The following is a 17,880-nucleotide window of genomic DNA, read 5'->3' as shown; positions in this document are numbered from 1 at the left end:
AATTAAGTTATTTTACAAGACCATTGAATGTAGGTCAAATGAAATGTATTATTCAATACAATAGATTTAAATTCATTATTCAGCAGTGCACATGAGGCCATGAGGCTGTGCCGTGTGCCACAACCAGCCTCTGAACACACACATTTGATTTGGTGACTTGTAACTTGCTATTTGGACAGTCAGTATTCCAAAACGGATTTGAAAAACAAAACTGATTTGAACATTGAGGCCTGCAGTGTGAACAAGGCTTAAGAGCTTTGGACACCTGGATTGTACAATATTTGCCCATTTATTCTTAAAATTCTTTAAGCTCAGTCAAGTTGATAATTTTCAAGCCTGCCATAGATTTTCACACCGATTTAAGTCAAAACTGTAAATAGGCACTCAGGAACGTTCAATGTCATCTTGGTAAGCAACTGCAGTGAATATTTGGCCTTGTATTTAAGGTAATTATCCTGCTGAAAGGTGAATTTGTCTCCTAGTGTTTGTTGGAAAGCAGACTTAACCAAGTTTTCCTCTAGTTTGTCACCTGTGCTTAGCTCTATTCCATGTATTTTTATAATTAAAAAAACTCCCTAATCCTTGCCGATGACAAGCATACCCAGAACATGATGCAGCCACCACTATGCTTGAAAATACAGTGCCTTCAGAAAGTATTCAGACCCCTTCACTTTTTCCACATTTTGTTGCATTACAGCCTTATTGTAAAATGGATTAAATACAAATATCCTCAGCAATCTACACACAATACCCCACAATGACAAAGCTAACAAAAACAGTTTTTTAGAAACTTTAGCAAATGTATTACAATTTTTAAAAAGATACCTTATTTACATACGTATTCAGACCCTTTGCTATGAGACCTGAAATTGAGCTCAGGAGCATCCTGTTTCCATTGATCATCCTTGAGATGTTTCTACAACTTGATTGGAGTCCACCTGTGGTAAATTCAATTGATTGGACATGATTTGGAAAGGCACACAACCATATAAGGACCCAAAGTTGAATGTGCATGTCAGAGAAAAAGCCAAGCCATAAGGTCAAAGGAATTGTCCGTAGAGCTCAGAGACAGGGTTGTGTAGAAAAATGTCTGCAACATTGAAGTTACCCAAGAACACAGTGGCCTCCGTCATTCTTAAATGGAAGAAGTTTAGAACCACCAAGACTCTTCCTAGAGCTGGCCGCCCAGCCAAACTGAGCAACCGGGGGAGAAGGGCCTTGGTCAGGAAGGTGACCAAGAACCCAATGGTCACTCTGACAGAGCTCCAGAGTTCCTCTGTGGAGATGGGAGAACCTTCCAGATGGACAATCTGCAGCACTCCACCAATCAGGCCTTTATTGTAAAGTAGCCAGACAGAAGCCACTCCTCAGTAAAAGGGACATGACAGCCCGCTTGGAGTTTGTCAAAAGGCACAAAATTACTCTCAAACCATGAGAACAAGATTCTCTGGTCTGATGAAACCAAGATTGAACTCTTTGGCCTGAATGCCAAGCGTTACTTCTGTAGGAAACCTGGTACCATCCCTACGGTGAAGCATGGTGATGGCAACATCATGTTGTGGGGATGCTTTTCAGCGGCAGGGACTGGGAGACTAGTCAGGATGGGGTAAAGATGAACGGAGCAAGGTACAGAGAGATCCTGTGGAAACCTGCTCCAGAGCTCTCAGCACCTCTGACTGGGGCGAAGGTTCACCTTCCAACAGGACTTCGACCCAAAGCACACAGCCAAGGCAATGCAGGAGTGGCTTCGGGACAAGTCTCTGAATGCCCTTGAGTGGCCCAGCCAGAGCCCGGGCTTGAACCCGATCAAATATCTCTGGAGAGACATGAAATAGCTGTGCAGCAACGCTCCCCATCCAACCTGACAGAGCTTAAGAGGATCTGCAGAGAAGAATGGGTGAAACTCCGCCAAATACAGGTGTGCCAACCTTGTAGCATCATACCTAAGAAGACTTGAGGCTGTAGTCGCTGCCAAAGGTGCTGCAACAAAGTACTGAGTAAAGGGTCTGAATACTTATGTAAATGTGACATTTCCGTATTTTTCAATGTATAATAATTTTGCAAACATTTAAAAAAAACTGTTTTTGTTTTGTCATTATGGGGTATTGTGTGTAGATTGCTGGATTTTTTTGTTTCAATATTACTTAGACCTTTATTACAAACAGGATGCATGTTTTGGAATATTTTTATTCTGTACAGGCTTCCTTCTTTTTACTCTGTCATTTATGTTATTATTGTTCCATCCTTAGTTACAGTATCTCCTATCACAGCTGTTAAACTCTGTAACTGGCCTCATGGTGAAATCCTTGAGCGGTTTCCTTCCTCACCGGCAACTGTTATCAATGGTGCCTGTATCGTTGTACTGACTGGGTGTATTGATACACAATGCAAATAATAACTGCACCATGCTCAAAGAGATTTTCTTTTTACCAATAGGTGCCCTTCTTTGCGTACCATTGAAAAACTTCCTTGGTCATTGTGGTTGAATCTGTGTTTGAAATTCACTGCTTGACTGAGGGACCTTACATATAATTGTGTGTGTGTGGTTCAGAGGGTAGTCGTTTAAAAATCATGTTAAACACTATTATCCATACAACTTATTATGTGACTTGTTAAGCACATTTTTACTCTCCTGAACTTATTTGGGCTTGCCAATACAAAAGTGTTGAATACTTATTGACTCAAGACATTTCAGCTTTCATTTTTAATTAATTTGTAACAATTCTAAAAACATAATTCCACCTTGACATTATGGGGTATTGTGTGTAGAGCAGTGACACAATATAGATTGAATCCACTTTAAATTCACGCTGTAACACGAAATATGGAAAAAGTCAAGGGGTGTGAATAATTTCTCAAGGCACTGTATTACAATTTTGATAGTTATCATATGGTGAGTTTAGCATAGATTTCTGGTCAATGTTCTCCATTGTGACAGTGAGTGTTCCTTTCAGAATAGAATAGAGAGAATTGTAACAACACATAAGTGTCTGTGTGATGATTGAACTTGGTAGTGGATGTCTGCCCACACACCATTACATAGTAGTCAGCCAGGGCTTGTCTTCTGTCAGCCTATGCAGATTACAATGCATTCAATCATATCAGTACAGCCCCTAAATACACACGCAGAAACAGTCACACAAGGATTCTTAATCATAAACATTTCAGGTTCTCTTTTATGCTCTCCCTCTCTTTCTGAAACAGAGTGACATAATATATGCAATGATTTTCCTCATCTTTCTTTTCCCTTTCCTATTACTTTCTATTTAACTTTTATTTAACCCTTATTATACCAGGTAAGTTGACTGAGAACACAATCTCATTTACAGCAATGATCTGGGGAATAGTTACAGGGGGGAGGAGGGGAGATGAATGTGCCAATTGGAAGCTGGGGATGATTCAATGGCCATGATGGTACGAGGGCCAGATAGGGGATTTAGGCAGGACACTGGGGTTAACAACCCTACTCTTACGATAAGTGCCATGGAATCGTTATTGACCACAGAGAGTCAGGACACCCATTTAACATCCTGTCCAAAAGACTGCACCCTACACAGGGTAATGTCCCCAATCACTCCCCTTGTTTTCTTGACATTTAATTGAATCCTATATCGTGTGGGAATCTCACCTGCTACATCATGGTGATCTCAACAATAGTCTGACCTGGGACTTGCTCTTGGGTCCTGTAAAGAACAAATTAGCAGGTGACAGGTCCATGCGAGAGGAAAGCTGATTTAATGATGAAGAGGTATTTTCTCACGCACTATTAGTCCCCATGAAAACCTCAATATTTCTATAGAACACCATTTTATCTTTGTGTGGATATTGGAGATATGCTGCTGACAGCGTCTTCCTTAAATCAATTAATAGATGCTATCAAGATTACTCTCTGAAAGTGTAAAGCTCCTTTTCATTCTCTCTAAGTGATCTGGGCCAGCTTACATCTATCTGCCTGTGGATAGAAATTGTATGTGATTTATCATTATGAAAATACATAATGTACAAAATAATCAGTATCCTTTTGATTTATTGCACACACATTATCACTTATTTAACAACACTGTGAGGCTGATATAAACAACAGGCAAGAGAGCGAAGGAATAACAGTTGAAGGAAGGAGACAGGAGTATTATGCTCTCTGCATTACATTAGCCAGAAGTGCAATCTAATCTCCTACTCAGAAATCAATTGTGTGAGAGGGTAGGCTGCCACATGATAGCTGGAATAGCCAATTTTAGTGACGATGAGTTGAAGGGGTATGATTACAAAAAAATCATCTTGACTGTGAGTGAATACCTATAATCTTCATCTATACTCATACAGAACAATTGGTAAGAGTTCTTATGAAAAATCCCCTAATTTAAGTAACAAGCTTAGGGGAAAAATCCCCAAATCTAAATAACAAGCTTTGATAATATATTTGATCCTGTTGCACATGAATACATCTGATATGATGCAAGGTTTCCAGGAACCATGCAAGAGGCAGCCACGGGCAGACAAAAGGTATCTAAACAACACTCAATGAAACCGATTCAGTCCGTTAGATGAAAATGATCCTTTATTCTGATATAATATGCCTTTTTCCATAAGTAATCAAATATCAATGCTATATTTGATTTTTATTGATGGAAAGATTATTATTATTGTGTGTGTGTGTGTGTGTGTGTGTGTGTGTGTGTGTGTGTGTGTGTGTGTGTGTGTGTGTGTGTGTGTGCGTGCGTGCGTGCGTGCGTGCGTGCGTGAGTGTGTGTGCGTGTGTAACCGATGTGAAATGGCTAGCTAGAGAGTGGAGGTGCGCACTAATTCAATCGGTGAGGTCACGGCCGCGGCCTTTGTGGCGCGATGGGTAACGATGCTTCAAGGGAGGCTGTTGTTGATGTGTGCAAAGGGTCCCTGGTTTGAGCCCAGGTAGGGGTGAGGAGATGGACAGAAGCAATACTGTTGTGTGTGCGTGTGGCATGGAAAGATATTAGTTAACAGTCAGAACTTATCTACTTAATGTATCATTGTAACCACACATTCTATCCTTTTGGTAATACAGTGTCCTCAATACAGATTTATTCAAAATAATTCACTCTATGGAGTTCATCACATACTGTTCTGAGCAGCCCAATCCAAAATAATGACACCCTAACAGTTATTAATTTGACCTATTCACTGTGAAAGTGCCAGAGGTTAGACTTGATCACATACTGCATCTCCATCTCTATATTCAAACTGGATGCAAGTGCTAATTTACAACAATTGACTTTTTCAACATCCTGCCTAGACCTTCAATCTTTGGAAATTAAATCAGGCCAGAGGATTGTTACTTTAGCGTCAGTGTCTGAAGGAGCTCTGTAATAGATCTCTGAGAGCATGAGGAGCAACATTCAGCCTTTGCCAGATGAGCAGCAGTGTCCCTGAGAGTGGGATGGTCATGGAGTGACAATCTCCCTGCGGTAATGTAGCAGGCAATATAATTATCTCCAGACCGTTGAGGCTTCTCCCAGAGAAGCTTTTTAATGAAATGTCAGAAAGGTCCAGTCTGAAAATTCATAATTGTTGTCCTTTCCTAAATTCTTCAACCTCATCTGTAAACCTTTATTTTCTCGTCCAACCTCATTCTGTAGCCTACAGGTCAATTTAAAGCAGCCTGAGTATACGGCTGGGCTGGCCCCTTTCAGAATGAACATGATAAGTATTTATGTCATTTAGTACAGCGATAGATTTTAAGCTCTGCAACAGATCTGTCTGAAAAGAGTTAGTGGTAATACAGAAGCCGTTCAGTTCCTTTACATACTGTGGGAGGGATGATAATGATGAAGAGAGAATGACAGAGGACAGAGTGTGAAGCAAAGATACTATACAATTTTGGTGGTTTTTAAAGAACTTAATTCACACTCATCTGCAGCATTCTCAAGGGGTCACTGTTGCAGTGCATTTGGAAAATATTCAGACACCTTGAATTTTTCCACATTTTGTTACGTTACAGCCTTATTCTAAAATGGATTCAATTGTTATTTTTCTTCAATCTACACACACTCCCCTTAGTGACAAAGCAAACACATTTTTTTATTGCAAAAGTATTCACCTTCATCTGTTCATCTTTGCCTTGATCCGGACTAGTCTCCCAGTCCTTGCCGCTGAAAAACATCCCCACAGCATGATGCTGCCACCACCATGCTTTAGCTGACTTTTGGCAAACTCTAAGCAGGCAGCCATGTGCCTTTTACTGAGGAGTGGCTTCCATCTGGCCACTCTACCATAAAGGCCTGATTGGTGGAGTGCTGCAGAGATGGTAGTCCTTGTGGAAGGTTCTCCCATCTCCACAGAGGAAGTCTAGAGCTCTGTCAGAGTGACCATCAGGTTCTTGGTCACATCCCTGACCAAGGCCCTTCTCCCCCGATTGCTCAGTTTGGCTGGGCGGCCAGCTCTATGAAGAGTCTTGGTGGTTCCAAACTTCTTCCATTTAAGAATGATTGAGGCAACTGTGTTCTTGGGGACCTTCAATGCTGCAGAAATGTTTTGGTACTATCCTGTTTCGGAGCTCTACGGACAATTCCATCGACTTCATGACTTGGTATTTCTCTGACATGCACAGTCAACTGTGGGACCTTATATAGATAGGTGTGTGCATTTCCAAATGATGTCCAATCAATTGAATTTACCGCAGGTGGACTCCAATCAAGTTGTATAAACATCTCAAGGATGATCAATAGAAACAGGATGCAGGTCAATTTCGACTCTCATAGCAAAGGGTTTGAATACTTACAGTATGTAAATAAGGAATTTCTGTTTTTGTTTTTTTAGATGTTTGCAAACATTTCCAAGGAGCCAAGGAAAACTGAGCAGCTAAAGAGAGAATGGAGCTGTACAGAAGAGTAACATTATTGCTTTATCTAGAGGCAGACAGAGCGAGAGAGTGGAGCTGTACAGAAGAGTAACTTCATTCCTTTATCTAGAGGCAGACAGAGCTAGAGAGTGGAGCTGTACAGAAGAGTAACTTCATTACTTTATCTAGAGGCAGACAGAGAGCGAGAGAGTGGAGCTGCACAGAAGAGTAACTTCATTACTTTATCTAGAGGCAGACAGAGAGCGAGAGAGTGGAGCTGCACAGAAGAGTAACTTCATTACTTTATCTAGAGGCAGACAGAGCGAGAGAGTGGAGCTGTACAGAAGAGTAACTCCATTACTTTATCTAGAGGCAGACAGAGCGAGAGAGTGGAGCTGTACAGAAGAGTAACTTCATTACTTTATCTAGAGGCAGACAGAGAAGTGGAGCTGTACAGAAGAGTAACTTCATTACTTTATCTAGAGGCAGACAGAGCGAGAGAGTGGAGCTGTACAGAAGAGTAACTTCATTACTTTATCTAGAGGCAGACAGAGCGAGAGAGTGGAGCTGTACAGAAGAGTAACTCCATTACTTTATCTAGAGGCAGACAGAGCGAGAGAGTGGAGCTGTACAGAAGAGTAACTTCATTACTTTATCTAGAGGCAGACAGAGCGAGAGAGTGGAGCTGTACAGAAGAGTAACTTCATTACTTTATCTAGAGGCAGACAGAGAGCAAGAGAGTGGAGCTGCACAGAAGAGAAACTTCATTACTTTATCTAGAGGCAGACAGAGCGAGAGAGTGGAGCTGTACAGAAGAGAAACTTCATTACTTTATCTAGAGGCAGACTGAGAGCGAGAGAGTGGAGCTGCACAGAAGAGAAACTTCATTAGTTTATCTAGAGGCAGACAGAGCGAGAGAGTGGAGCTGTACAGAAGAGTACCTTCATTACTTTATCTAGAGGCAGACAGAGCGAGAGAGTGGAGCTGTACAGAAGAGTAACTTCATTACTTTATCTAGAGGCAGACAGAGCGAGAGAGTGGAGCTGTACAGAAGAGTAACTCCATTACTTTATCTAGAGGCAGACAGAGCGAGAGAGTGGAGCTGTACAGAAGAGTAACTTCATTACTTTATCTGCAGACAGAGCGAGAGAGTGGAGCTGTACAGAAGAGTTCATTACTTTATCTAGAGGCAGACAGAGAGCAAGAGAGTGGAGCTGCACAGAAGAGAAACTTCATTACTTTATCTAGAGGCAGACAGAGCGAGAGAGTGGAGCTGTACAGAAGAGAAACTTCATTACTTTATCTAGAGGCAGACTCATTGCACAGAAGAGAAACTTCATTAGTTTATCTAGAGGCAGACAGAGCGAGAGAGTGGAGCTGTACAGAAGAGTACCTTCATTACTTTATCTAGAGGCAGACAGACGAGAGAGTGGAGCTGTACAGAAGAGTAACTTCATTACTTTATCTAGAGGCAGACAGAGCGAGAGAGTGGAGCTGTACAGAAGAGTAACTTCATTACTTTATCTAGAGGCAGACAGAGCGAGAGAGTGGAGCTGTACAGAAGAGTAACTCCATTACTTTATCTAGAGGCAGACAGAGCGAGAGAGTGGAGCTGCAGTAACTTCATTACTTTATCTAGAGGCAGACAGAGAGAGTGGAGCTGTACAGAAGAGTAACTTCATTACTTTATCTAGAGGCAGACAGAGAGCAAGAGAGTGGAGCTGCACAGAAGAGAAACTTCATTACTTTATCTAGAGGCAGACAGAGCGAGAGAGTGGAGCTGTACAGAAGAGAAACTTCATTACTTTATCTAGAGGCAGACTGAGAGCGAGAGAGTGGAGCTGCACAGAAGAGAAACTTCATTAGTTTATCTAGAGGCAGACAGAGCGAGAGAGTGGAGCTGTACAGAAGAGTACCTTCATTACTTTATCTAGAGGCAGACAGAGCGAGAGAGTGGAGCTGTACAGAAGAGTAACTTCATTACTTTATCTAGAGGCAGACAGAGCGAGAGAGTGGAGCTGTACAGAAGAGTAACTCCATTACTTTATCTAGAGGCAGACAGAGCGAGAGAGTGGAGCTGTACAGAAGAGTAACTTCATTACTTTATCTAGAGGCAGACAGAGCGAGAGAGTGGAGCTGTACAGAAGAGTAACGTCATTACTTTATCTAGAGGCAGACAGAGAGCAAGAGAGTGGAGCTGCACAGAAGAGAAACTTCATTACTTTATCTAGAGGCAGACAGAGCGAGAGAGTGGAGCTGTACAGAAGAGAAACTTCATTACTTTATCTAGAGGCAGACTGAGAGCGAGAGAGTGGAGCTGCACAGAAGAGAAACTTCATTAGTTTATCTAGAGGCAGACAGAGCGAGAGAGTGGAGCTGTACAGAAGAGTACCTTCATTACTTTATCTAGAGGCAGACAGAGCGAGAGAGTGGAGCTGTACAGAAGAGTAACTTCATTACTTTATCTAGAGGCAGACAGAGCGAGAGAGTGGAGCTGTACAGAAGAGTAACTTCATGACTTTATCTAGAGGCAGACAGAGCGAGAGAGGTGTGAGAAATCAAGAGACAAACAGAATGACAGTTTGCAAAGTCATTGAGTTACTTTCAGAGCATCTGATAAAATTAAGTTATTGAATATCGAAGTCATTAGCCCTCCTTACAACTCAGCCAAAGCATCAAACCACATAATGGAACTGTAACCTAGAATTCACTGAGGCCTTCTCCCAGACAGATATAGCTGAAGACCAAGGTCCGTTCTAAGGGCAGAATTACTGTACAGGGCATCTCTGCACTTCATCACAATAAAGTTAATTTAATTTACAGTAGCTTCCTATAAATGCTTGCATTCTCAGTGAGCATTAAAACTAGAATCCGCAGTTGAAAAAAGCTGAGGGATGGGCCTGGAGAAATGTAAGAGCTATGGATTCAAGAACTGCCCATCTACGATATCAAGTATAGTTGTAACCATGTTTTGAGGATATATAGTGTTTGTTTACATGTACATTGTTTACCAACATTGTGAGTAAAAAAAACATATATTTTGGGTTCTGATGGGGTTCGACAGTTGAACTAAGCTCATGAGGCATTTATAAGTTATAGTCTTCAGGAATCAATGGGTGTATATATAATGAATGTATAAGTCAGTGATGTAGGTAGCAAGTAAGGATTCTAGTTTTAAAAACGAAGCCCTGTACTTGACAATATATCAAAGATAATTTAATCAAATGTCTGAAAGGAATGCAAAGCACTAACCTGATTTGACAGCACAATGTAAAAAAACAAAAGTAATCCATCCAGCACAGCTCTACATGGGCATGCTGCTTGGGAGTTGATGGTCAAATATGAAGGGGTGACTGGAGAAGGGGGGAGGAACAGAAACAAGCTACTTATATTTTTTGTTAACGTGTCACAGATCTTTTCATCATAAAATATAACCATGGGATAATTCAAAGTCACTTATTAAATGCAGTGATTATAGGGGAAATCAAATGAGTTTTTAATTTTTTTTTAACCTTCCTTTAACCAGGCAAGTCAGTTAAGAACACATTCTTATTTTCAATGGCCTGGGAACAGTGGGTTAACTGCCTGTTCAGGGGCAGAACGACAGAATTGTACCTTGTCAGCTCGGGGGTTTGAACTCACAACCTTGCGGTTACTAGTCCAACGCTCTAACCACTAGGCTACGCTGCCACCCCAGGTTGCTATTAGAGTGCCTTCAAAAACTATTCACACCCCTTGACCTTTTCCACATATTGTTGTGTTAGTCTAAATTTGAAATATATACATTTTTAAAATGTTTTTTTCCCCCCACCTTGTTACATAGAACTACAACAACAAAAATACATACATCGTTATGTTACATAATCCTATGCTTGTTTTCATGATAGAAATGTCAAATCACATAGCTAACTATATCTTGACATTAATACAATTAGCAATGTATTTCGAGTTTACTACTGAGAAGGGGCTATAATAAGAGTTTGGTGGGTGCTTATATTGGTCCTATTTCACACATATACTGTACAAGTGTGTGTTGACACACATAACTAAAATCATGCATAAGTCTGTCACTGGGGTCATTACAACAATCAACTTGATCTTATTGATTCATAGTCATGTCTCCCACTGGCTAATCTTTTATTTTAAATCGCCTCATTAGCCAAAATCATTGTTGAGTAAAATTAAACTAGAGTATATATATATATATATATATATATATATATATACATACATACAGTACCAGTCAAAAGTCAGGACACACCTACACATTCAAGGTTTTTTCTTTATTTCACATTTTCTACATTGTAGAATAATAGTGAAGATATCAAAACTATGAATTAACACATATCGTATGGAATCATGTAGTAACCAAAAAAGTGTTAAACAAATCAAAATATATGTGAGATTTGAGATTCTTCAACATAGCCACATTCTGTATGATGATAGATTTGCACACTCTTAGCATTCTCTCAACCAGCTTCATGAGGTAGAAACCTGGAATGCATTTCAATTAATAGGTGTGCCTTGTTAAACGTTCATTTGTGCGATTTCTTTACTTCTTAATGTGTTGTGACAAGGTAGGGGTGGTACATAGAATATAGCCCTATTTGGTAAAAGACCAAGTCCATATTATGGCAAGAACAGCTCAAATAAGCAAAGAGAAATGACAGTCCATCATTACTTTAAGACATGAAGATCAACCAATACGGAACATTTCAAGAACTTTGAAAGTTTCTTCAAGTGCACTCGCAAAATACATCAAACGCTATGATGAAACTGGCTCTCATGAGGACCGCCACAGGAAATGAAGACCCAGAGTTACCTCTGCTGCAGAGAATAAATTCATTAGAGTGAACTGAACCTCAGATTACAGCCCAAATAAATGCTTCACCGAGTTCAAGTAACAGACACATCTCAACATCAACTGTTCAGAGGAGACCGTGTGAATCAGGCCTTCATAGTCGAATTGCTCCAAATAAACCACTATTAAAGGAAACCAATAAGAACAAGAGACTTGCTTGGGCCAAGAAACATGAGCAATGGACATTAGACCGGTGGAAATCTGTCCTTTGGTCTGATGAGTGAAAATGTGAGATGTTTGGTTCGAACCGCCGTGTCTTTGTGAGACGCAGTGTAGGTGAACCGATGATCTCTGCATGTGTGGTTCCCACCGTGAAGCATGAAAGAGGAGGTGTGATGGTGTGGGGGTGCTTTGCTGATGACACTGGTGATTTATTTTGAATTCAAGGCACACGTAACCAGCATGGCTACCACAGCATTCTGCAGCGATACACCATCCCATCTGGTCTGCGCTTACTGTGACTATCATTTGTTTTTCAACAGGACAATGACCCAAAACATACAGTACCTCCAGGCTGTGTAAGGGCTATTTGACCAAGAAGGTGAGTGATGGAGTGCTGCATCAGAAGACCTGGCCTCCACAATCACATGACCTCAACCCAATTGAGATGGTTTGGGATGAGTTGGACCATTGAGTGAAGGAAAAGCAGCAAACAAGTGCTCAGCATATGTGGGAACTCCTTCAAGACGGTTGGAAAAGCATGGGCTATACTCGGCCTTGTCTCAGGGTGGTAAGTTGGTGGTTGAAGAAATCCCTCTAGTGGTATGGGGGCTTGGCAAAGTGGGTGGGGTTATATCCTGCCTGTTGGCCCTGTCCATCGGATGGGGCCACAGTGTCTCCTGACCTTTCCTGTCTCAGCCTCCAGTATTTATGCTGCAATAGTTTATGTGTCGGGGGGCTAGGGTCAGTCTGTTATATCTGGAGTATTTCTCCTGTCATGTCCTGTGTGAATTTAAGTATGCTCTCTCTAATTCTCTCTTTCTTTCTTTCTCTCTCTCGGAGGAGCTGAGCCCCAGGACCATGCCTCAGGACTACCTGGCATGATGACTCCTTGCTGTCCCCAGTCCACCTGGCCGTGCTGCTGCTCCAGTTTCAACTGTTCTGCCTGCGCTATGGAATCCTGACCTGTTCACCGGACGTGCTACCTGTCCCAGACCTGCTGTTTTCGACTCTCTAGAGACAGCAGGAGCGGTAGAGAAACTCTCAATGATCAGCTATGAAAAGCCAACTGACATTTACTCCTGAGGTGCTGACCTGTGGCACCCTCGAACAACTACTGTGATTATTATTATTTGACCATGCTGGTCATTTATGAACATTTGAACATCTTGGCCATGTTCTGTTATAATCTCCACCCGGCACAGCCAGAAGAGGACTGGCTACGCCCCATAGCCTGGTTTCTCTCTAGGTTGCTTCCTAGGATTTGGCCTTTCTAGGGAGTTTTTCCTAGCCACCGTGCTTCTACACCTGCATTGCTTGCTGTTTAGGGTTTTAGGCTGGGTTTCTGTGCAGCACTTTGAGATATCAGCTGATCTAAGAAGGGCTATATAAATAAATTTGATGATGAGGCTAGGATGGTTGCGAGAATCCAAGAGTGTGCAAAGCTAGCATCAAGGCAAGGGGTGGCTACTTTGAAGAATTTCAAATATAAAATGTTGATTTGTTTAACACTTTTTAGTTACTACCTGATTCCATATATGTATTTCATAGATTTGATTTCCTCAATATTATTCTACAATGTAGAAAATAGTGAAAATAAAGAAACCCTTGAATGACTAGGTGTGTCCAAACTTTTGACTGGTACTGTCACATTCTGACCTTAGTTCTGTTGTTATGTCTTTGTTTAGTATGGTCAGGGTGTGAGTTGGGTGGGTTGTCTATGTTCTTTTTTCTATGATTTGGGATGTCTGTGTTTGGCCTGGTATGGTTCTCAATTAGAGGCAGCTCTCTATCGTTGTCCCTGATTGAGAACCATACTTAAGTAGCCTGGTTTCACTTTTGAGTTGTGGGTGATTATTTCCTGTTTAGTGTTTTTGTCTTTCACCTTACGGGACTGTTCGTTTGTTATTTATTGTTTTGTTCAGTGTTCTAGTACGTCATTAAAAGCTATGAACACTTACCACGCTGCACATTGGTCCGATCTCTCCTACTCCTCCTCAGAAGAAGAGGACGATCGTTACAGGTACTGTATATATATACAGTACCTGAGTGTATGACTGTCATCTGGTCCCACTTTACAGTATATCATGCATCGCTAAATCTATGGCTTTACATGGTACTTTTATGTCCAGGTACAGTGAAAGCCCTATGTCACAATGAGCTGGGTTTAGACCGTCGTGAGACAGGTTAGTTTTACCCTACTGATGATGTGTTGTTGCAATAGTAATCCAGTTGCATTGTACCTAGCTATTTAAATAGTTTTAGTGAAACTTGGTGTTAAGTGGCAGGACAAGCAATGTGTTATGACAATGCTGCATATTTTCATGAAATCATTTTCAATTTAAACCACTTTCACAATGTCCAGTGTCTGTTGTTCTGCATCTGTTGCATTATGTGCTACTGCTTCTTATGTGATCTCGGAGGACACCATGATGTGTTTCCAGCCTCCGGTATTTGGGGGAGAGTGTGTAGGGATGGGCGGCCCTGATGCAGTGAGAGATTCCTGGAGGGGGAGCTCCTTGAGCAGCTCTGTGGAGGAAAGGAAAGGCACTTTGGGGCCCTCACTCTTAACAGCTTGGTCTCTGAATAATGTAGAGAGCTGGGAGAAAGAGAGGAGGAGAAGGGAAGTAAACGGAAAGGAGAGGATAGGAATGCCTCTGCCAGCTTTTTTCTGAATTACACACTGAAATGACATTTACCTACACTGGGGGAGGAATCAGGGAGGGAACAAGTTGGACGGAGAAAGAGAGAGAGAGAGACAGAGGGACAAATATCTGAGATTCATTTAATGTGTACAACATATGAACATATAAAACATTTACAGTAATGCAATAACCACCATCATAAAAATGGAAGAAGTTCGGAACCACCAAGACTCTTCCTAGAACTGTCCGCCCGGCCAAACTGAGCCATTGGGAGAGAAGGGCCTTGGTCAGGGATGTGACCATGAACCCGATGGTCACTCTGAGAGAGCTCTAGAATTCCTCTGTGGAGATGGGAGAACCTTCCACAAGGACAACCATCTCTATAGCACTCCACTAATCAGGCCTTTATGGTAGAGTGGCCAGTAAAAGGCACATGACAGCCCACTTGGAGTTTGCCAAAAGGCAGCTAAAGAATTCTCAGACCAAGATGAAAAAATATCTGGTCTGATGAAATCAAGATTGAACTCTTTGGCCTGAATGCCAAGCATTACGTCTGGATCAAACCTGGTGGTGACAGCATGGGGGGATGTGGGGATGTTTTTCAGCGGCAGGTCTCTGAATGTCCTTGAGTGGCCCAGCCAGAGCCCGAACTTGAACCCGATCTCTGGAGAGACCTGAAAATAGCTGTGCAGCAACGCTCCCCATCCAACCTGTGCCAAGCTTGCGTCATACCCAAGAAAACTTGAGTCTGTAATCGCTGCCAAAGGTGCTTCAACAAAGTACTGAGTAAAGTGTCTTAATATTCATGTGAATGTAATATTTTACTTTTTAAAATATTTTTTATAAATGAGCAGGTTTCTAAAACCTGTTTTTGCTTTGTCATTATAAGGTATTGTGTGTAGATTGATGAGGGGAAAAAACAATGTAATACATTTTAGAATAAGGTTGTAACGTAACATAATGTGGGAAAAGTCAAGGGGTCTGAATAATTTCCGAATGCACTGTATAGCTTATGAAAGCCGCAGGAAACCTCTCAGACCAATATCTGGATAAAAGGGTTTAAATCTAATTCAAATGCCAAAGATCGAATCCCAGCTACATAAAGGTAGTAATGGATGAAAGTATTTCACTAAATGAAAATATATAGTCAGGAGAATGTCTGTCTCACTGTAAACAGGAGCAGTCCTCTTAACAGCCTCTCTTTCACTTTCACACACCTGGACCTTAGTCTACAGTAGATAAGCAAACATGAACATTTGTGGCCAGTGATTTTAAAGCAGGGAAACTTTAATCCATTTTACCTCATTTTTACCAGCATGTCACCTGTGCAACAAGACTCTAAATCACCTTAATTCCACACACAGACATGCTAATATTAATAATATGCATGCCAGTCTCTCTTCACTAAGAGTTGAGATCTTGCATGGAGCCCCAGGCCGAGGGAGATTGACAGTTCTTTTGTGTTTCTTCCATTTGCGAATAATCACACCAACTGTTGTCACCTTCTCACCAAGCTGCTTGACGATGGTCTTGTAGCCCATTCCAGCCTTGTGTAGGTCTACAATCTTGTCCCTGACATCCTTGGAGAGCTCTTTGGTCTTGGCCATGGTGGAGAGTTTGGAATCTGATTGATTGATTGCTTCTGTGGACAGGTGCACTCCCTTTAAGAGTGTGCTCCTAAAATCAGCTCGTTACCTGTATAAAAGACACCTGGGAGCCAGAAATCTTTCTGATTGAGGGGGGTGGTCAAATACTTATTTCCCTCATTAAAATGCTAATCAATTTAAAACATTGTTGACATGCGTTTCTCTGTATTTTTTGTTGTTATTCTGTCTCTTACTGTTCAAATAAACCTACCATTACAATTGTAGACTGATCATTTCTTTGTCAGTGGGCAAATGTACAAAATCAGCAGGGGATCAAATACTTTTTTCCCTCACTGTAGCTGTCGCCATTGGTGTTGGCTAATGGGAATCCAAATTAATAAAATCTAAATACAAGGCCCTCCCTCGCTATTCAGGTAGCCTAGTGGTTAGAGCGTTGGACTAGTAACCGCAAAGGTTGCAAGACCAAATCCCGAGCCGACAAGGTAAAAATCTGTTGTTCTGCCCCTGAACAAGGCAGTTAACCCATTGTTCCTAGGCTGTCATTGAAAATAAGAATTTGTTCTTAACTGACTTGCCTAGTTAAATAAAGGTACAAATAAAATAAAAATCCCTTTGGCAAATCAGACAATTACTCTATCCTCCTGCTTACAAGAAAAACTCAAACAGGAAGTACCAGTGACAGGCTCAATATGGAAGTGGTCCAATGAAATGGATGCTAAGGTACAGGACTGTGTCACTAGCACATATTGGAATATGTTCCGGGATTCATCCTATAACATTGAGGAGTTTACCACATCAGTCACCGGCTTTATTAATAAGTACATCCACGATGTCGTCACCGTACATACCTCCCCCAACCAGAAGCCAAGGATTACAGGACGCAGCCGCACTGAGCTAACGTTCTGCCGCTTTCAAGGAGCGGGACGCTTATAAGAAATCCTGCTGCGACCTCCGACAAACAGGAAACATTTCAATACAGGTCTAATATCGAATCCTATTATGCTGGCTCTGATGCTTGATGGATGTGGCAGTGCTTGCAAACTATCACGGATCACAAATGGAAACTAGAGGTCGACCGATTAATCGGAATGGCCGATTAATAAAGGCCGATTTCAAGTTTTCATAACAATCAGAAATCTCTATTTTTGGACTCCGATTTGGCCCCCAATTTTTTTTTAACTAGGCAAGTCAGTTAAGAACACATTCTTATTTTCAATGACAGCCTAGGAACGGTGGGTTAACTGCCTTGTTCAGGGGCAGAACGACAGATTTTTACCTTGTCAGCTCCGGGATTCAATCTTGCAACCTTACAGTTAACTAGTCCAACGCGCTAACCACCTGCCTCTCATTGCACTCCACGAAGAGCCTGCCTGTTACGCGAATGCAGTAGAAGCCAAGGTAAGTTGCTAGCTAGCATTAAACTTATCTTAAAACACAATCAATCAATTATAATCACTAGTTAACTACACATGGTTGATGATATTACTAGTTTATCTAGCGTGTCCTGCGTTGCATATAATCGATGCAACGCAGGGGGATGATTTAACAAAAGCGCATTTACGAAGAAAACACAATCGTTGCATGACTGTACCTAACCATAAACACCAACGCCTTTCTTAAAATCAATACACAGAAGTATATATTTTTAAACCTGCATATTTAGCTAAAAGAAATCCAGGTTAGCAGGCAATATTAACCAGGTGAAATTGTATAACTTCTCTTGCGTTTATTGCACGCAGAGTCAGGGTATATGCAACAGTTTGGGCAGCCTGGCTCATTGAGAACTAATTTGCC

The sequence above is a fragment of the Oncorhynchus nerka genome, linkage group LG9a (assembly GCF_034236695.1).
Source record: "Oncorhynchus nerka isolate Pitt River linkage group LG9a, Oner_Uvic_2.0, whole genome shotgun sequence".
Taxonomy (NCBI): Eukaryota; Metazoa; Chordata; class Actinopteri; order Salmoniformes; family Salmonidae; genus Oncorhynchus; species Oncorhynchus nerka.
Note: the sequence above shows the minus strand (reverse complement) of the source record.